Below are 22600 nucleotides of genomic sequence, written 5' to 3' on the forward strand. Positions count from 1 at the left end.
TGGGGCCCTTTCGGCCTCACACCATGCAACATATTTCCGCCATATGCGGTGATAATGATTTGCTGTAACCTCTTTCCTGGCTTTAATAAGCGTAGGAATGACTTCTTCCGGAATGTCCTTTTCCTTTAGGATCCGGCGTTCAACCGCCATGCCGTCAAACGCAGCCGCGGTAAGTCTTGGAACAGACAGGGCCCTTGCTGTAGCAGGTCTTGTCTGAGCGGCAGAGGCCACGGGTCCTCTGAGATCATCTCTTGAAGTTCTGGGTACCACGCTCGTCTTGGCCAATCCGGAACCACGAGAATTGTGTTTACTCCTTGCCTTCTTATTATTCTCAATACCTTTGGTATGAGAGGCAGAGGAGGAAACACATAAACTGACTAATACACCTCCGGTGTCACTAGAGCGTCCACAACTATTGCCTGAGGGTCTCTTGACCTGGCGCAATACCTCTCTAGTTTTTTGTTTAGGCGGGACGCCATCATGTCCACCTGTGGACAATCCCACTGATTTACAATCATTTGGAAGACTTCTGGATGAAGTCCCCAGTCTCCCGGGTGGAGGTCGTGCCTGCTGAGAAAGTCTGCTTCCCAGTTGTCCACTCCCGGAATGAACACTGCTGACAGTGCTAGTAGATGATTTTCCGCCCATCGGAGAATTCTTGTGGCTTCTGCCATTGTCATCCTGCTTCTTGTGCCGCCCTGTCGATTCACATGGGCGACTGCCGTGATGTTGTCTGACTGGATCAGCACCGGCTGGTGTAGGAGCAGGGATTTTGCTTGACTTAGGGCATTGTACATGGCCCTTAGTTCCAGAATATTTATGTGAAGGGAAGTCTCCTGACTTGACCATAGTCCTTGGAAGTTTCTTCCCCTTGTGACTGCCCCCCAGCCTCGAAGTCTGGCATCCGTGGTCACCAGGACCCAGTCCTGTATGCCGAATCTGCGGCCCTCCAGAAGATGAGCACTGTGCAGCCACCACAGAAGAGACACCCTGGTTCTTGGAGACAGGGTTATTAAACGATGCATCTGAATATGCGATCCGGACCACTTGTCCAACAGGTCCCACTGAAAGGTTCTGGCATGGAACCTGCCGAATGGAATTGCCTCGTAAGAAGCTACCATCTTTCCCAGGACCCGCGTGCAGTGATGCACCGATACCTGTTTTGGTTTCAGGAGGTCTCTGACTAGAGAAGACAACTCCCTGGCTTTCTCCTCCGGGAGAAACACTTTTTTCTGGACTGTGTCCAGAATCATACCCAGGAACAGTAGATGTGTAGTCGGAACCAGCTGTGACTTTGGGATATTCAGAATCCAGCCGTGCTGGCGCAGCACTTCCTGAGATAGTGCTACTCCCACCAACAACTGTTCCTTGGACCATGCCTTTATTAGGAGATCGTCCAAGTACGGGATAGTTAAAACTAGAGATGAGCGGGTTCGGTTTCTCTGAATCCGAACCCGCACGAACTTCATGTTTTTTTTCACGGGTCCGAGCGACTCGGATCTTCCCGCCTTGCTCGGTTAACCCGAGCGCGCCCGAACGTCATCATGACGCTGTCGGATTCTCGCGAGACTCGGATTCTATATAAGGAGCCGCGCGTCGCCGCCATTTTCACACGTGCATTGAGATTGATAGGGAGAGGACGTGGCTGGCGTCCTCTCCATTTAGATTAGAAGAGAGAGAGAGAGAGAGAGAGAGAGATTGACCTGATTTACTGGAGCTTAGGAGTACTGTAGAACTGTAGAGAGTGCAGAGTTTACTAGTGACTGACCACAGTGACCACCAGACAGTGCAGTTTTATTTAATATATCCGTTCTCTGCCTGAAAAAAAACGATACACAGTGACTCAGTCACATACCATATCTGTGTGCACTGCTCAGCCCAGTGTGCTGCATCATCTATGTATATATCTGACTGTGCTCAGCTCACACATCTTATAATTGTGGGGGAGACTGGGGAGCACTGCAGTGCCAGTTATAGGTTATAGCAGGAGCCAGGAGTACATATTATTAAAATTAAACAGTGCACACTTTTGCTGCAGGAGTGCCACTGCCAGTGTGACTGACCAGTGACCTGACCATACTGACCACCAGTATAGTTAGTAGTATAGTATACTATATTGTGATTGCCTGAAAAAGTTAAACACTCGTCGTGTGACTTCACTTGTGTGGTGTTTTTTTTTTTATTCTATAAAAAACTCATTCTGCTGACAGACAGTGTCCAGCAGGTCCGTCATTATATAATATATACCTGTCCGGCTGCAGTAGTGATATATATATATTTTTTATATCATTATTTATCATCCAGTCGCAGCAGACACAGTACGGTAGTTCACGGCTGTAGCTACCTCTGTGTCGGCACTCGGCAGTCCGTCCATAATTGTATACCACCTACCCGTGGTTTTTTTTTCCTTTCTTCTTTATACATACATACTACATCTCTTTATCAACCAGTCTATATTAGCAGCAGACACAGTACAGTACGGTAGTCCACGGCTGTAGCTACCTCTGTGTCGGCACTGGGCAGTCCGTCCATAATTGTATACTACTACTACTACTACTACTACATCTCTTTATCAACCAGTCTATATTAGCAGCAGACACAGTACAGTACGGTAGTCCACGGCTGTAGCTACCTCTGTGTCGGCACTGGGCAGTCCGTCCATAATTGTATACTACTACTACTACTACTACTACTACTACTACTACTACTACTACATCTCTTTATCAACCAGTCTATATTAGCAGCAGACACAGTACAGTACGGTAGTCCACGGCTGTAGCTACCTCTGTGTCGGCACTGGGCAGTCCATCCATAATTGTATACTAGTATCCATCCATCTCCATTGTTTACCTGAGGTGCCTTTTAGTTGTGCCTATTAAAATATGGAGAACAAAAATGTTGAGGTTCCAAAATTAGGGAAAGATCAAGATCCACTTCCACCTCGTGCTGAAGCTGCTGCCACTAGTCATGGCCGAGACGATGAAATGCCAGCAACGTCGTCTGCCAAGGCCGATGCCCAATGTCATAGTACAGAGCATGTCAAATCCAAAACACCAAATATCAGTAAAAAAAGGACTCCAAAACCTAAAATAAAATTGTCGGAGGAGAAGCGTAAACTTGCCAATATGCCATTTACCACACGGAGTGGCAAGGAACGGCTGAGGCCCTGGCCTATGTTCATGGCTAGTGGTTCAGCTTCACATGAGGATGGAGGCACTCAGCCTCTCGCTAGAAAAATGAAAAGACTCAAGCTGGCAAAAGCAGTAGCACCGCAAAGAACTGTGCGTTCTTCGAAATCCCAAATCCACAAGGAGAGTCCAATTGTGTCGGTTGCGATGCCTGACCTTCCCAACACTGGACGTGAAGAGCATGCGCCTTCCACCATTTGCACGCCCCCTGCAAGTGCTGGAAGGAGCACCCGCAGTCCAGTTCCTGATAGTCAGATTGAAGATGTCAGTGTTGAAGTACACCAGGATGAGGAGGATATGGGTGTTGCTGGCGCTGGGGAGGAAATTGACCAGGAGGATTCTGATGGTGAGGTGGTTTGTTTAAGTCAGGCACCCGGGGAGACACCTGTTGTCCGTGGGAGGAATAGGGCCGTTGACATGCCTGGTGAAAATACCAAAAAAATCAGCTCTTCGGTGTGGAAGTATTTCACCAGAAATGCGGACAACAGGTGTCAAGCCGTGTGTTCCCTTTGTCAAGCTGTAATAAGTAGGGGTAAGGACGTTAACCACCTCGGAACATCCTCCCTTATACGTCACCTGCAGCGCATTCATAATAAGTCAGTGACAAGTTCAAAAACTTGGGCCGACAGCGGAAGCAGTCCACTGACCAGTAAATCCCTTCCTCTTGTAACCAAGCTCACGCAAACCACCCCACCAACTCCCTCAGTGTCAATTTCCTCCTTCCCCAGGAATGCCAATAGTCCTGCAGGCCATGTCACTGGCAATTCTGACGAGTCCTCTCCTGCCTGGGATTCCTCCGATGCATCCTTGCGTGTAACGCCTACTGCTGCTGGCGCTGCTGTTGTTGCTGCTGGGAGTCGATGGTCATCCCAGAGGGGAAGTCGTAAGCCCACTTGTACTACTTCCAGTAAGCAATTGACTGTCCAACAGTCCTTTGCGAAGAAGATGAAATATCACAGCAGTCATCCTGTTGCAAAGCGGATAACGGAGTCCTTGACAACTATGTTGGTGTTAGACGTGCGTCCGGTATCCGCCGTTAGTTCACAGGGAACTAGACAATTTATTGAGGCAGTGTGCCCCCGTTACCAAATACCATCTAGGTTCCACTTCTGTAGGCAGGCGATACCGAGAATGTACACGGACGTCAGAAAAAGACTCACCAGTGTCCTAAAAAATGCAGTTGTACCCAATGTCCACTTAACCACGGACATGTGGACAAGTGGAGCAGGGCAGGGTCAGGACTATATGACTGTGACAGCCCACTGGGTAGATGTATGGACTCCCGCCGCAAGAACAGCAGCGGCGGCACCAGTAGCAGCATCTCGCAAACGCCAACTCTTTCCTAGGCAGGCTACGCTTTGTATCACCGCTTTCCAGAATACGCACACAGCTGAAAACCTCTTACGGCAACTGAGGAAGATCGCAGAATGGCTTACCCCAATTGGACTCTCCTGTGGATTTGTGGCATCGGACAACGCCAGCAATATTGTGTGTGCATTAAATATGGGCAAATTCCAGCACGTCCCATGTTTTGCACATACCTTGAATTTGGTGGTGCAGAATTTTTTAAAAAACGACAGGGGCGTGCAAGAGATGCTGTCGGTGGCCAGAAGAATTGCGGGACACTTTCGGCGTACAGGCACCACGTACAGAAGACTGGAGCACCACCAAAAACTACTGAACCTGCCCTGCCATCATCTGAAGCAAGAAGTGGTAACGAGGTGGAATTCAACCCTCTATATGCTTCAGAGGTTGGAGGAGCAGCAAAAGGCCATTCAAGCCTATACAATTGAGCACGATATAGGAGGTGGAATGCACCTGTCTCAAGTGCAGTGGAGAATGATTTCAACGTTGTGCAAGGTTCTGATGCCCTTTGAACTTGCCACACGTGAAGTCAGTTCAGACACTGCCAGCCTGAGTCAGGTCATTCCCCTCATCAGGCTTTTGCAGAAGAAGCTGGAGGCATTGAAGAAGGAGCTAAAAGGGAGCGATTCCGCTAGGCATGTGGGACTTGTGGATGCAGCCCTTAATTCGCTTAACAAGGATTCACGGGTGGTCAATCTGTTGAAATCAGAGCACTACATTTTGGCCACCGTGCTCGATCCTAGATTTAAAACCTACCTTAGATCTCTCTTTCCGGCAGACACAAGTCTGCTGGGGTGCAAAGACCTGCTGGTGACAAAATTGTCAAGTCAAGCGGAACGCGACCTGTCAACATCTCCTCCTTCACATTCTCCCGCAACTGGGGGTGCGAGGAAAAGGCTCAGAATTCCGAGCCCACCCGCTGGCGGTGATGCAGGGCAGTCTGGAGCGACTGCTGATGCTGACATCTGGTCCGGACTGAAGGACCTGACAATGATTACGGACATGTCGTCTACTGTCACTGCATATGATTCTCTCAACATTGAAAGAATGGTGGAGGATTATATGAGTGACCGCATCCAAGTAGGCACGTCACACAGTCCGTACTTATACTGGCAGGAAAAAGAGGCAATTTGGAGGCCCTTGCACAAACTGGCTTTATTCTACCTAAGTTGCCCTCCCACAAGTGTGTACTCCGAAAGAGTGTTTAGTGCCGCCGCTCACCTTGTCAGCAATCGGCGTACGAGGTTACATCCAGAAAATGTGGAGAAGATGATGTTCATTAAAATGAATTATAATCAATTCCTCCGCGGAGACATTGACCAGCAGCAATTGCCTCCACAAAGTACACAGGGAGCGGAGATGGTGGATTCCAGTGGGGACGAATTGATAATCTGTGAGGAGGGGGATGTACACGGTGATATATCGGAGGATGATGTAGAGCCAGTTTGTACAAGGAGAGATTAATTGCTTCTTTTTTGGTGGGGGTCCAAACCAACCCGTCATATCAGTCACAGTCGTGTGGCAGACCCTGTCACTGAAATGATGGGTTGGTTAAAGTGTGCATGTCCTGTTTATACAACATAAGGGTGGGTGGGAGGGCCCAAGGACAATTCCATCTTGCACCTCTTTTTTCTTTTATTTTTCTTTGCGTCATGTGCTGTTTGGGGAGGGTTTTTTGGAAGGGACATCCTGCGTGACACTGCAGTGCCACTCCTAGATGGGCCCGGTGTTTGTGTCGGCCACTAGGGTCGCTAATCTTACTCACACAGCTACCTAATTGCGCCTCTTTTTTTCTTTGCGTCATGTGCTGTTTGGGGAGGGTTTTTTGGAAGGGACATCCTGCGTGACACTGCAGTGCCACTCCTAGATGGGCCAGGTGTTTGTGTCGGGCACTTGGGTCGCTGAGCTTAGTCACACAGCTACCTCATTGCACCTCTTTTTTTCTTTGCGTCATGTGCTGTTTGGGGAGTGTTTTTTGGAAGGGCCATCCTGCGTGACACTGCAGTGCCACTCCTAGATGGGCCAGGTGTTTGTGTCGGCCACTAGGGTCGCTTAGCTTAGTCATCCAGCGACCTCATTGCACCTCTTTTTTTCTTTGCGTCATGTGCTGTTTGGGGAGTGTTTTTTGGAAGGGCCATCCTGCGTGACACTGCAGTGCCACTCCTAGATGGGCCAGGTGTTTGTGTCGGCCACTAGGGTCGCTTAGCTTAGTCATCCAGCGACCTCGGTGCAAATTTTAGGACTAAAAATAATATTGTGAGGTGTGAGGTATTCAGAATAGACTGAAAATTAGTGGAAATTATGGTTTTTGAGGTTAATAATAATATGGGATCAAAATGACCCCCAAATTCTATGATTTAAGCTGTTTTTTAGGGTTTTTTGAAAAAAACACCCGAATCCAAAACACACCCGAATCCGACAAAAAAAATTCGGTGAGGTTTTGCCAAAACGCGGTCGAACCCAAAACACGGCCGCGGAACCGAACCCAAAACCAAAACCCCGAAAAATTTCAGGCGCTCATCTCTAGTTAAAACTCCCTTTTTTCGAAGGAGTATCATCATTTCGGCCATTACCTTGGTAAACACCCTCGGTGCCATGTACAGTCCAAACGGCCGTGTCTGGACTTGGTAATGGCAAACCTGTACCACAAATCTGAGGTACTCCTGGCGAGGATGGTAAATGTGGACAAGCAGGTAAGCATCCTTGATGTCCCGGGATACCATGTAATCCCCCTCGTCCAGGCTTGCAATAACCGCCCTGAGCGATTCCATCTTGAACTTGAATCTTTTTATGTATGTGTTCAAGGATTTTAAATATAAAATGGGTCACACCGAACCATGCGGTTTCGGTATCCCAAACCGTGTGGAATAGTAACCCCGTCCTTGTTGAAGTAGGGGCACCTTGAGTATTACCTGCTGGGAATACCGCTTATTAATTGCCTCTAGCACAGCCTCCCTGCCTGAGGGAGTTGTCGGCAAGGCATATTTGAGGAAACGGCGGGGGGGGGGGGGGGGGACATCTCGAATTCCAGCTTGTACCCCTGAAATACTATTTGAAAGAAACAGGGATCCACCTGTGAGCGAGCCCACTAATTGCTGAAATTTTTGAGACGGCCCCCCACCGTACCTGGCTACACCTGTGGAGCCCCCGCGTCATGCTGTGGACTCACAGGAAGCGGGGGAAGAAATTTGATTCTGGGAACAGGCTGACTGGTGCAGCTTTTTCCCTCTTCCCTTGTCTCTGTACAGAAAGGAAGCGCCATTTGACCCGCTTGCTTTTCTGAAGCCGAAAGGACTGTACCTGATAATACAGTGCTTTCTTAGTCTGTGAGGAAACCTGAGGTAAAAATATTTCTTCCCAGCAGTTGCTGTGGATACGAGGTCCCAGAGACCATCCCCAAATCATTCCTCACCCTCATAAGGCAGAATCTCTATGCGCCTTTTAAGTCAGCATCACCTGTCCAGTGACAGGTCTCTAATACCCTCCTAACAGAATGGACATTACATTCATTTTGGATGCCAGCCGGCAAAATATCCCTCTGTGCATCCCTCATATATAAGACGACGTCTTTAATATGTTCTCATATTAGCAAACTAGTATGCTTGACAGGGTCACCGACCACGCTGCAGCAGCACGATCTGCAGGTCTCAGTCTAGTACCTGAGTGTCTAAATACAGACTTCAGGATAGCCTCCTGCTTTTTATCAACAGGTACCTTCAAAGTCGCCGTTCCTAAAACGGCAGTGCCACCTTTTTTGACAACCGTGTGAGCGCCTTATCCACCCTAGGGGATATCTCCCAGCGTAACTTATCCTCCTGGCGGGAAAGGGTACGCCATCAGTAACTTTTTAAAAATTACCAGTTTCTTAACGGGGGAACCCACGCTTTTCACACACTTCATTTATTCATCTGATGGGGGAACAAAACACTGCCTGTTTTTTCTCCCCAACCTAAAACCCATTTTTAGAGGTGCTTGGGTTAATGTCAGAAATGTATAACACATTTATTATTTGCCGGGATCAAGTCACGGATGTTCCTAGTGGATTGTGTATATGTCTCAACCTTGTCGACACTGGAGTCAGACTCCGTGTCGACATCTGTGTCTGCCATCTGAGAGAGCGGACGTTTTTGAGCCCCTGGTGGCCTTTGAGACGCCTGGGCAGGCGCGGGCTGAGAAGCCGGCTGTCCCACAGTTGTTACGTCATCCACCCTTTTATGTAAGGAGTTGACACTGTCGGTTAATACCTTTCACCTATCCATCCACTCTGGTGTCGGCCCCACAGGGGGCGACATCACATATATCGGCCTCTGCTCCGTCACCATATAAGCCTCCTCATTCAACATGTCGACACAGCCGTACCGACACACCGCAAACACACAGGGAATGCTCTAAACGAGGACAGGACCCACAAAAGCCCTTTGGGGGGACAGAGTGAGAGTATGCCAGCACACACCAGAGCGCTATATAATGCAGGGACTAACTGAGTTATGTCCCCTATAGCTGCTGTTTCTATATAATGTATACTGCGCCTAAATTTAGTGCCCCCCTCTCTTTTTTAACCCTTTTCTGTAGTGTAGACTGCAGGGGAGAGCTAGGGAGCTTCCTTCCAGCGGAGCTGTGAGGGAAAAATGGCGCCAGTGTGCTGAGGGAGATAGCTCCGCCCCTTTTCCGCGGCCTATTCTCCCGCTTTTTATGGAATCTGGCAGGGGTATTTACCTCATATATAGCCCCTGGGGCTATATATTGAGGTATTTTTGCCAGCCAAGGTGTTTTTATTGCTGCCTCAGGGCGCCCCCCCCAGCGCCCTGCACCCTCAGTGACCGGAGTGTGAAGTGTGTGAGAGGAGCAATGGCGCACAGCTGCAGTGCTGTGCGCTACCTTGGTGAAGACTGAAGTCTTCATGCCGCCGATTTTCCGGACCATCTTCTTGCTTCTGGCTCTGTAAGGGGGACGGCGGCGCGGCTCCGGGACCGAACATCAAGGCTGGGCCTGCGGTCGATCCCTCTGGAGCTAATGGTGTCCAGTAGCCTAAGAAGCCCAATCCGGCTGCAAGCAGGCGAGTTCGCTTCTTCTCCCCTTAGTCCCTCGCTGCAGTGAGCCTGTTGCCAGCAGGTCTCACTGAAAATAAAAAACCTAAGTCTATCTTTCTTTCTAAGAGCTCAGGAGAGCCCCTAGTGTGCATCCAACCTCGGCCGGGCACAAAATCTAACAGAGGCTTGGAGGAGGGTCATAGTGGGAGGAGCCAGTGCACACCAGGTAGTCATAAATCTTTCTAGAGTGCCCAGCCTCCTTCGGAGCCCGCTATTCCCCATGGTCCTTTCGGAGTTCCCAGCATCCACTAGGACGTCAGAGAAAACAGGACACCAGAGACTACTCTGCCTCAATATTAATAACAGGGCACTAGAGACTGCTCTACCTGAATATTAATAACAGGGCACCAGAGTCTGCTCTATCTGAATATTAATAACAGGACACCAGAGTCTACACTGCCTCAATATTAATAACAGGGCACCAGAGTCTACTCTACCTGAGTAATAACAGGACACCAGAGACTACTCTGCCTGAATATTAATAACAGGGCACTAGAGACTGCTCTACCTGAATATTAATAACAGGGCACTAGAGTCTGCTCTACCTGAATATTAATAACAGGGCACCAGAGTCTACTCTGCCTGAATATTAATAACAGGGCACCGGAGTCTACTCTACCCGAGCAACAAGACACCAGAGTCTGCTCTACCTCAATATTAATAACAGGGCACCAGAGTCTGCTCTACCTGAGTAATTACAGGACACCAGAGACTACTCTGCCTGAATATTAATAACAGGGCACCAGAGTCTGCTCTACCTGAATATTAATAACAGGGCACCAGAGTCTGCTCTACCTCAATATTAATAACAGGGCACCAGAGTCTGCTCTACCTGAGTAATAACAGGGCACCAGAGTGATCTACCTGAATATTAATAACAGGACACCAGAGTCTGCTCTACCTGCATATTAATAGCAGGGCACCAGAGTCTACTCTACCTGAGTAATAACAGGACACCAGAGTCTGCTCTACAACATGGATGGTAATAATATGGCACCAGAGTCTGCTCTACCCAAGTAATAACAGGACACCAGAGTCTGCTCTACCTGCATATTAATTACAGGACACCAGAGTCTGCTCTACCTGAATATTAATAACAGGGCACCAGAGTCTGCTCTACCTGAGTAATAACAGGACACCAGAGTCTACTCTGCCTGAATATTAATAAGAGGGCACCAGAGTCTGCTCTACCTGAGTAATAACAGGACACCAGAGACTGCTCTACCGGAATATTAATAACAGGGCACCAGAGACTGCTCTACCTGAATATTAATAACAGCGCACCAGAGTCTGCTCTACCTGTATATTAATAACAGGGCACCAGAGACTACTCTGCCTGAATATTAATAGCAGGGCACCAGAGTCTGCTCTAACTGAATATTAATAACAGGACACCAGAGTCTACTCTACCTGAATATTAATAGCAGGACACCAGAGTCTGCTCTACAACATGAATGTTAATATGGCACCAGAGTCTGCTCTACCTGAATATTAATAACAGCGCACCAGAGTCTGCTCTACCTGTATATTAATAACAGGGCACCAGAGACTACTCTACCTGAATATTAATAACAGGGCACCAGAGCATGCTCTACCTGAATATTAATAACAGGGCACCAGAGTCTACTCTACCTGACTAATAACAGGGCACCAGAGTCTGCTCTACAACATGAATGTTAATAATATGGCACCAGAGTCTACTCTACCCAAGTAATAACAGGACACCAGAGTCTGCTCTACCTGAATATTAATAACAGGGCACCAGAGTCTGCACTACCTGAATATTAATAACAGGGCACCAGAGTCTGCTCTACAACATGAATGGTAATAATATGGCACCAGAGTCTGCTCTACCCAAGTAATAACTGGACACCAGAGTCTGCTCTACCTGAATATTAATTACAGGACACCAGAGTCTACTCTGCCTGAATATTAATAGCAGGGCACCAGAGTCTGCTCTACCTGAATATTAATAACAGGGCACCAGAGTCTGCTCTACCTGAATATTAATAACAGGGCACCAGAGTCTACTCTGCCTGAATATTAATAAGAGGGCACCAGAGTCTACTCTGCCTGAATATTAGTAACAGGGCACTAAAGACTGCTCTACCTGAATATTAATAACAGGGCACCAGAGTCTGCTCTACCTGAATATTAATAACAGGGCACCAGAGTCTGCTCTATCTAAGTTATAACAGGACACCAGAGTCTGCTCTACCTGAATATTAATAACAGGACACCAGAGTCTACTCTGCCTCAATATTAATAACAGGGCACCAGAGTCTGCTCTACCTGAGTAATAACAGGACACCAGAGACTACTCTGCCTGAATATTAATAACAGGGCACTAGAGTCTGCTCTACCTGAATATTAATAACAGGACACCAGAGTCTGCTCTACCTGAATATTAATAACAGGGCACCAGAGTCTGCTCTACCTCAATATTAATAACAGGGCACCAGAGTCTGCTCTACCCGAGTAATAACAGGACACCAGAGTCTGCTCTACAACATGAATGGTAATAATATGGCACCAGAGTCTGCTCTACCCAAGTAATAACTGGACACCAGAGTCTGGTGTACTGTAATTAATATTCAGGTAGAGCAGAGTCTACTCTGCCTGAATATTAATAGCAGGGCACCAGAGTCTGCTCTACCTGAGTAATAACAGGACACCAGAGTCTGCTCTACCTGAATATAAATAACAGGACACCAGAGTCCACTCTGCCTGAATATTAATAGTAGGGCACCAGAGTCTGCTCTACCTGAGTAATAACAGGACACCAGAGACTACTCTGCCTCAATATTAATAACAGGGCACTAGAGACTGCTCTACCTGAATATTAATAACAGGACACCAGAGTCTACTCTGCCTGAATATTAATAAGAGGGCACCAGAGTCTACTCTGCCTCAAAATTAATAACAGGGCACCAGAGTCTACTCTACCTGAAAATTAATAACAAGGCACCAGAGTCTACTCTGCCTGAATATTAATAACAAGGCACCAGAGTCTACTCTGCCTGAATATTAATAACACGGCACTAGAGACTGCTCTACCTGAATATTAATAACAGGGCACTAGAGACTGCTCTACCTGAATATTAATAACAGGGCACCAGAGTCTGCTCTATCTAAGTTATAACAGGACACCAGAGTCTGCTCTACCTGAATATTAATAACAGGACACCAGAGTCTACTCTGCCTTAATATTAATAACAGGGCACCAGAGTCTACTCTACCTGAGTAATAACAGGACACCAGAGTCAGCTCTACCTGAAAATTAATAACAGGGCACCAGAGTCTGCACTACCTGAATATTAATAACAGGGCACCAGAGTCTGCTCTACCTGAGTAATTACAGGACACCAGAGTCTACTCTACCTGAATATTAATAACAGGGCACCAGAGACTACTCTGCCTGAATATTAATAACAGGGCACCAGAGTCTACTCTGACTGAATATTAATAACAAGGCACCAGAGTCTACTCTGCCTGAATATTAATAACAAGGCACCAGAGTCTACTCTGCCTGAATATTAATAACAAGGCACCAGAGTCTACTCTGCCTGAATATTAATAACAAGGCACCAGAGTCTACTCTGCCTGAATATTATTAACAAGGCACCAGAGTCTGCTCTGCCTGAATATTATTAACAAGGCACCAGAGTCTACTCTGCCTGAGTAATAACAGGACACCAGAGACTACTCTGCCTGAATATTAATAACAGGGCACTAGAGACTGCTCTACCTGAATATTAATAACAGGGCACTAGAGACTGCTCTACCTGAATATTAATAACAGGGCACCAGAGTCTACTCTACGCGAGTAATAACAGGACACCAGAGTCAGCTCTACCTGAATATTAATAACAGGGCACCAGAGTCTGCTCTACCTGAATATTAATAACAGGGCACCAGAGTCTGCTCTACCTGAATATTAATAACAGGGCACCAGAGTCTGCACTACCTGAATATTAATAACAGGGCACCAGAGTCTGCTCTACCTGAGTAATTACAGGACACCAGAGACTACTTTGCCTGAGTAATAACAGGGCACCAGAGTCAGCTCTACCTGAATATTAGTAACAGGACACCAGAGTCTGCTCTACCTCAATATTAATAACAGGGCACCAGAGTCTGCTCTACCTGAGTAATAACAGGGCACCAGAGTCTGCTCTATCTGAGTAATAACAGGGCACCAGAGTCTGCTCTACCTGAGTAATAACAGGACACCAGAGTCTGCTCTACAACATGAATGGTAATAATATGGCACCAGAGTCTGCTCTACCCAAGTAATAACTGGACACCAGAGTCTGCTTTACCTGAATACTAATTACAGGGCATCAGAGTCTGCTCTACCTGAATATTAATAACAGGGCACCAGAGTCTACTCTGCCTGAATATTAATAAGAGGGCACCAGAGTCTGCTCTACCTAAGTAATAACAGGACACCAGAGACTACTCTGCCTCAATATTAATAACAGGGCACTAGAGTCTGCTCTACCTGAATATTAATAACAGGGCACCAGAGTCTACTCTGCCTGAATATTAATAGCAGGGCACCAGAGTCTGCTCTACCCGAGTAATAACAGGGCACCAGAGTCTGCTCTACCCGAGTAATAACAGGGCACCAGAGTCTGCTCTACCCGAGTAATAACAGGGCACCAGAGTCTGCTCTACCCGAGTAATAACAGGGCACCAGAGTGATCTACCTGAATATTAATAACAGGACACCAGAGTCTGCTCTACCTGAATATTAATAACAGGGCACCAGAGACTGCTCTACCTGAATATTAATAACAAGGCACCAGAGACTGCTCTACCTGAATATTAATAACAGGGCACCAGAGTCTGCTCTATCTAAGTTATAACAGGACACCAGAGTCTGCTCTACCTGAATATTAATAACAGGACACCAGAGTCTACACTGCCTCGATATTAATAACAGGGCACCAGAGTCTACTCTACCTGAGTAATAACAGGACACCAGAGACTACTCTGCCTGAATATTAATAACAGGGCACTAGAGACTGCTCTACCTGAATATTAATAACAGGGCACTAGAGTCTGCTCTACCTGAATATTAATAACATGGCACCAGAGTCTACTCTGCCTGAATATTAATAATAGGGCACCGGAGTCTGCTCTACCCGAGCAACAAGACACCAGAGTCTGCTCTACCTCAATATTAATAACAGGGCACCAGAGTCTGCTCTACCTGAGTAATTACAGGACACCAGAGACTACTCTGCCTGAATATTAATAACAGGGCACCAGAGTCTGCTCTACCTGAATATTAATAACAGGGCACCAGAGTCTGCTCTACCTCAATATTAATAACAGGGCACCAGAGTCTGCTCTACCTGAGTAATAACGGTGCACCAGAGTGATCTACCTGAATATTAATAACAGGACACCAGAGTCTGCTCTACCTGCATATTAATTACAGGACACCAGAGTCTACTCTGCCTGAATATTAATAGCAGGGCACCAGAGTCTGCTCTACCCGAGTAATAACAGGACACCAGAGTCTGCTCTACAACATGAATGGTAATAATATGGCACCAGAGTCTGCTCTACCCAAGTAATAACAGGACACCAGAGTCTGCTCTACCTCAATATTAATAACAGGGCACCAGAGTCTGCTCTACCTGAGTAATAACAGGACACCAGAGTCTACTCTGCCTGAATATTAATAAGAGGGCACCAGAGTCTGCTCTACCTGAGTAATAACAGGACACCAGAGTATGCTCTACCGGAATATAAATAACAGGGCACCAGAGACTTCTCTACCTGAATATTAAAAACAGGGCACCAGAGTCTGCTCTACCTGAATATTAATAGCAGGGCACCAGAGTCTGCTCTACCCGAGTAATAACAGGGCACCAGAGTCTGCTCTACCCGAGTAATAACAGGGCACCAGAGTCTGCTCTACCCGAGTAATAACAGGGCACCAGAGTCTGCTCTACCCGAGTAATAACAGGGCACCAGAGTGATCTACCTGAATATTAATAACAGGACACCAGAGTCTGCTCTACCTGAATATTAATAACAGGGCACCAGAGACTGCTCTACCTGAATATTAATAACAAGGCACCAGAGACTGCTCTACCTGAATATTAATAACAGGGCACCAGAGTCTGCTCTATCTGAATATTAATAACAGGGCACCAGAGACTACTCTGCCTGAATATTAATAACAGCGCACCAGAGTTTGCTCTACCCGAGTAACAAGACACCAGAGTCTGCTCTGCCTCAATATTAATAACAGGGCACCAGAGTCTACTCTGCCTCAATATTAATAACAGGGCACCAGAGTCTACTCTGCCTCAATATTAATAACAGGGCACCAGAGTCTACTCTGCCTCAATATTAATAACAGGGCACCAGAGTCTGCTCGACCCGAGTAATAACAGGGCACCAGAGTCTGCTCGACCCGAGTAATAACAGGGCACCAGAGTCTGCTCGACCCGAGTAATAACAGGGCACCAGAGTCTGCTCGACCCGAGTAATAACAGGGCACCAGAGTCTGCTCGACCCGAGTAATAACAGGGCACCAGAGTCTGCTCGACCCGAGTAATAACAGGGCACCAGAGTCTGCTCGACCCGAGTAATAACAGGGCACCAGAGTCTGCTCGACCCGAGTAATAACAGGGCACCAGAGTCTGCTCGACCCGAGTAATAACAGGGCACCAGAGTGATCTACCTGAATATTAATAACAGGGCACCAGAGTCTACTCTGCCTGAATATTAATAACAGGGCACCAGGGACTACTCTGCCTGAATATTAATAACAGGGCACCAGATTCTGCTCTACCTGAATATTAATAAGAGGGCACCAGAGTCTGCTCTACCTGAATATTAATAAGAGGGCACCAGAGTCTGCTCTACCTGAATATTAATAAGAGGGCACCAGAGTCTGCTCTACCTGAATATTAATACAGGGCACCAGAGTCTGCTCTACCTGCATATTAATAACAGGACACCAGAGCCTGCTCTACCTGAATATAAATAACAGGACACCAGAGTCTGCTCTACCTGAATATTAATAACAGGACACCAGAGTCTGCTCTACCTGAATATAAATAACAGGACACCAGAGTCTACTCTGCCTGAATATTAATAGCAGGGCACCAGAGTCTGCTCTACCTGAGTAATAACAGGACACCAGAATCTGCTCTACCTGAAAATAAATAACAGGACACCAGAGTCTACTCTGCCTGAATATTAATAGCAGGGCACCAGAGTCTGCTCTATCTGCATATTAATAACAGGACACCAGAGTCTACTCTGCCTGAATATTAATACAAGGACACCAGAGTCTGCTCTACCTGAATATAAATAACAGGATACCAGAGCCTGCTCTACCTGAATATAAATAACAGGACACCAGAGTCTACTCTGCCTGAATATTAATAACAGGACACCAGAGTCTGCTCTACCTGAATATTAATAACAGGACACCAGAGACTACTCTGCCTGAATATTAATAACAGGACACCAGAGTCTACTCTGCCTGAATATTAATAGCAGGGCACCAGAGTCTACTCTACCTGACTAATAACAGGGCACCAGAGTCTGCTCTACCTGAATATTAATAACAGGGCACCAGGGACTACTCTGCCTGTATATTAATAACAGGGCACCAGGGACTACTCTGCCTGTATATTAATAACAGGGCACCAGAGTCTGCTCTACCTGAGTATTAATAACAGGGCACCAGAGTCTACACTGCCTGAATATTAATAGTAGGGCACCAGAGTCTGCTCTACCTGAATATTAATAACAGGGCACCAGAGTCTACTCTGCCTGAATATTAATACAGGACACCAGAGTCTGCTCTACCTGAATATTAATAACAGGACACCAGAGTCTGCTCTGCCTGAATATTAATAGCAGGGCACCAGAGTCTACTCTGCCTGAATATTAATAGCAGGGCACCAGAGTCTGCTCTACCTGAGTAATAACAGGACACCAGAGTCTGCTCTACAACATGAATGGTAATAATATGGCACCAGAGTCTGCTCTACCCAAGTAATAACAGGACACCAGAGTCTGCTTTACCTGAATATTAATAAGAGGGCACCAGAGTCTGCTCTACCTGAATATTAATAGCAGGGCCCCAGAGTCTGGTCTATCTGAATATTAATAAGAGGGCACCAGAGTCTGCTCTGCCTGAATATTAACAGGGCTCCAGAGTCTACTCTGCCTGAGTAATAACAGGACACCAGAGACTACTCTGCCTGAATATTAATAACAGGACACCAGAGACTACTCTGCCTGTATATTAATAAAAGCGCACCAGAGTCTACTCTGCCTGAATATTAATAACAGGACACCAGAGTCTACTCTGCCTGAATATTAATAACAGGACACAAGAGACTACTCTGCCTGTATATTAATAACAGGGCACCAGAGTCTGCTCTACCTGAATATTAATAGCAGGGCACCAGAGTCTGCTCTACCTGAATATTAATAAAAGGGCACCAGTCTACTCTACCTGAATATTAATAAAAGGGCACCAGAGACTGCTCTACCTGAATATTAATAACAGGGCACCAGAGACTGCTCTACCTGAATATTAATAACAGGGCACCAGAGACTGCTCTACCTGAATATTAATAACAGGACACCAGAGTCTACTCTGCCTGAATATTAACAACAGGACACCAGAGTCTACTCTGCCTGAATATTAATAACAGGACACCAGAGTCTGCTCTACCTGAATATTAATAACAGGACACCAGAGTCTACTCTGCCTGAATATTAACAACAGGACACCAGAGTCTACTCTGCCTGAATATTAATAAAAGGGCACCAGAGACTGCTCTACCTGAATATTAATAGCAGGGCCCCAGAGTCTACTCTGCCTGACTATTAATAACAGGACACCAGAGCCTGCTCTACCTCAATATAAATAACAGGGCACCAGAGTCTACTCTGCCTGAATATTAATAGCAGGGCACCAGAGTCTGCTCTACCTGAGTAATAACAGGACACCAGAGTCTGCTCTACCTGCATATTAATGACAGGGCACCAGAGACTGCTCTACCTGCATATTAATAACAGGGCACCAGAGTCTGCTCTGCCTGAATATTAATTACAGGGCACCAGAGTCTGCTCTACCTGAGTAATAACAGGACACCAGAGTCTTACTTACTTAAACATAAATAATGCCACCAGAATTCGCTCTACCTGAATAATAGGGCAGCAGAGTCTACTCTACCTGAATAATAATAGGGCACCAGCGTCTGCTGTACAACATGAATGTTAATAATATGGCACCAGAGTTTGCACTACCTTAATATTAATAACAGGACACCAGAGTCTGCTCTACCTGAGTAATAACAGGACACCAGAGTCTGCTCTACCTGAGTAATAATAGGGCACCAGACACTGCTTTACCTGAATATAAATAACAGGGCATCAGTGCTCGCTCCACATTTTGTTAAAATAACAGGTGACCAGAGCTTCCTGCAAGAGTTCTATAATCACAGAACCCCTGGGTCAGGTCCAAAGATTTTATCATAGTAAATATCATTAGCAATATCTACTGCCAGGCACCAAAATGTCTCCACCCTTCTATCCGAAAGTTGTTATTGAAGAAAAAACATTTCCTGTACGTGGAACGCACAACTCGCGATTAGAATGGAGCGCACAGGCCGAAAGACGTGTGGAACGCATAATGCGGAAGTTTGTGGAATGCATGATCGGATATCGGGTGGAACGCACAGGCCGGAAGTTGGCCGTACAATATTTTCCGGGGTTAGAGCAGTGGTTGGTGCGGTATGTACTTTGTTTACATGAATGTATAGTGAGATATAATGAGTAACATACAGGTAGGTAAATATATATTGGACGCATGACTCCTCATAGCTATGTGGCATCCAGCTGGCCCCCACCACCGCATTGCCTAATAAGCAGCAACATGCAGAGGTGGCTACAGAGGATGCCCTGTGTTTTCATCAGGACACATTGGACGTTTCTCTTGTTTTAAATCTGATTTTTTTATAGTTTTCCTATTTTTTTTTTGTGTTGTGGTTTCATCAGTTACCAAATTAGCCTAAACAAAAAAATAAAATAAAAATATTATATATATCTCTCTATCTCATACTTGCCTTCCTGACCCTGGACTTTCCTGGTAATGTATGATTGCCATCATCTGAGGTGAGCTAGTTAATTGATAAGAAAGGTGTTTCACCACAGGTGATGGCAATCACACATTACCAGGAAAGTCCAGGAACAGAGCATTTTCTCCCTCATGGAGAGGATCAGGTAGGCAAGTATGCGTTAGAGCACAGGTTATCAAACTTGGTCCTCAAGACCCCACGCAGTGCATGTTTTTCAGGCCTCCTCACAGAATCGCTAATTAAATAATTAGCTCCACCTGTGCATCATTAAAAAGTGTCAGTAATGAGTGCACCTGCTGGCTGACTTGGGAAATGAGAGCTGTTTGGGGTCCTGAGGACCGAGTTTAAGAATGAGTACTAGTATAGGTGTGATTACATCCAATCAAGTGCAGACACCATCCTGACATTTCTTGTTACACTGCTTACCTTTTATCCTCCTAACGCCACCTCATACCTCCTACCTGATATACTCCTAAAATATCCTCATACCGCTCACCGATATCCTCCTCATCTCACAGAGCGCTGGTCATGCCCCCATTGTGATAAAAATTGGAGGCGTGCCTCACGATTGCATCATCCACGTGAGGCCACTTCCCCTTTTAATGTCTCCCCATAGTTCTCACCTGATATCCTCCTAATGCCTCCTCATAGTCCTCACCTGATATTCTCCTAATGCCTCCTCATACCGCTCACCTGATATCCTCCTAATGCTGCCTCATACCGCTCATCTGATATCCTCCTAATGCTGCCTCATATCTCTCACCTGATATCCTCCTAATGCCTCCTCATATTTCTCACCTGATATCCTCCTAATGCTGCCTCATATCTCTCACCTGATATCCTCCTAATGCCTCCTCATATCCCTCACCTGATATCCTCCTCATGCCACTCACCTGATATCCTCCTAATGCTGCCTCATACCGGTCAATTTATATTCTCCTAATGCTGCCTCATACCGCTCACCTGACATCCTCCTAATGCCTACTCATAACACTCACATGATATCTCCCTAATGCTTCCTCATAGTCCTCACATGATATCCTCCTAATGTAGGGGTGGGCAACATGTGGCCCGCGGGCCGGATGCGGCCCGCGGACCGATCCTGCCTGGCCCGCTGTGCCCCACCAGAGTGCAATGACAAGAGGCTCGACAGGCCGCTTGTCATTGCACTGCTCGCAGACGCGGCGCCGCTGAGGAAATCCCGGTCACGTCACATGGTCAGCTGACCGGGATTTCCTCTATCTCATGCGCTGGGCGTCACGGGGGGCGGCGCTGGGCGTCACGGGGGGCGGCGCTGGGCGGGCACTGCAGAGTGGGACTCGGAGCAGAACGAAGCGGCCAGTGGGGAGCACAAGCGGAGGCCAGTGGGGAGAAGAAACGGCGGCCAGCGGGGAGAAGCAGCAGCGCGGATCGTCACTGAGAAATAGGTAAACCCCCTGGATAAAGCTAAAGCTGCCCTATAAGTTATGGGGAGGGGAGTTAAAAACTGTTGTATGGGTTTAGGGGAGTGTGGGGGGGGGGGGGTAAGGACTGCTATATAGGTTTAGGGGAGGGTGGGGAAAGGGGGGTAGGGACTGTCTGCCGTAATGTGTAAAAACGGGGGTGCTGTCTGCCGTAATGTGTAAAAACGGGGGCGCTGTCTGCCGTAATGTGTAAAAACGGGGGCGCTGTCTGCCGTAATTATAAAAACGGGGGTGCTGTCTGCCGTAATGTGTAAAACGGGGGGTGCTGTCTGCCGTAATGTGTAAAAACGGGGGCACTGTCTGCCGTAATGTATAAAAACGGGGTCGATGTCTGCCGTAATGTGTAAAAAGGGGATGCTGTCTGCCGTAATGTGTAAAAACGGGGGCGCTTGCTGCCGTAATGTGTAAAAAGGGCACGCTGTCTGCCGTAATGTGTAAAAAGGGATCTCTTTTTGAGTATTTTGTGTGTGGCCCTCGAATATTCGCTGGAAGTGTTAAGCGGCCCCCCAGCTGAAATAATTGCCCACCCCTGTCCTAATGCCTCCTCATACCGCTCACCTGATTTCCTCTTTATGCTGCCTCATATCTCTCACCTGGTATCCCCCTAATGCCTCCTCATACCGCTCCCCTGATATCCTCCTATTGCCTCCTCATACAGTTCACTTTATATTCTAATGCTGCCTCATACCGCTCACCTGATATCTTCCTAATGCCTCCTCATAGTCCTTACATGATATCCTCCTAATGCCTCCTCATACCGCTCACTTGATATCCCCCTAATGCCTCCTCATTACGCACTCCTGATATCCTCCTAATGTTGCCTCATATCTCTCACCTGATATCCTCCTAATGTTGCCTCATATCTCTCACCTGATATCCTCCTAATGCTGCCTCATACCTCTCACCTGATATCCTCCTAATGCTGCCTCATACCGCTCACCTGATATCCCCCTAATGCCTCCTCATAAGGGCCCTACTCACTTGGCGATGTGCCGCCGAGGTGCCCGACGGCCGATACGGCCGACGAGCAACCCGGCGGCGGGGGGGCAGTGACGGGGGGAGTGAAGTTTCTTCACTCCCCCCGTCACCCGGCTGCATTGAAGTGCAGGCAAATATGGACGAGATCGTCCATATTGGCCTGCATGCACAGCCGACGGGAGACCAGCGATGAACGAGCGCGGGGACGCGCATCGTTCATCGCTTAAGTCTCCACACTGAAAGATATGAACGAGTTCTCGTTCATTTATGAACGAGATCGTTCATATCTTTCAGAATATCGCCAAATGTGTAGGGCCTAATAGTCTTCACATGATATCCTCCTAATGCCTCCTCATACCGCTCACCTGATATCCCCCTAATGCAGG

At 47.1% G+C, this 22600-nt stretch overlaps 1 protein-coding gene across 1 annotated transcript in view; it reads left to right on the forward strand.

The window, feature by feature from the left end:
* Positions 1-19361: 19361 nt before the first annotated feature.
* The window catches only part of LOC135054818 (zinc finger protein OZF-like), a 58325-nt gene continuing 55086 nt past the window's right edge, over positions 19362-22600 (forward strand). The window contains exon 1 of the mRNA XM_063958191.1: positions 19362-19429. The gene's annotated coding sequence lies outside the window, so the exon portion shown is untranslated. The remainder of the gene's footprint in view (positions 19430-22600) is intronic.

This window comes from Pseudophryne corroboree, chromosome 3 (assembly GCF_028390025.1).
Source record: "Pseudophryne corroboree isolate aPseCor3 chromosome 3, aPseCor3.hap2, whole genome shotgun sequence".
In the NCBI taxonomy this organism is placed as follows: Eukaryota; Metazoa; Chordata; class Amphibia; order Anura; family Myobatrachidae; genus Pseudophryne; species Pseudophryne corroboree.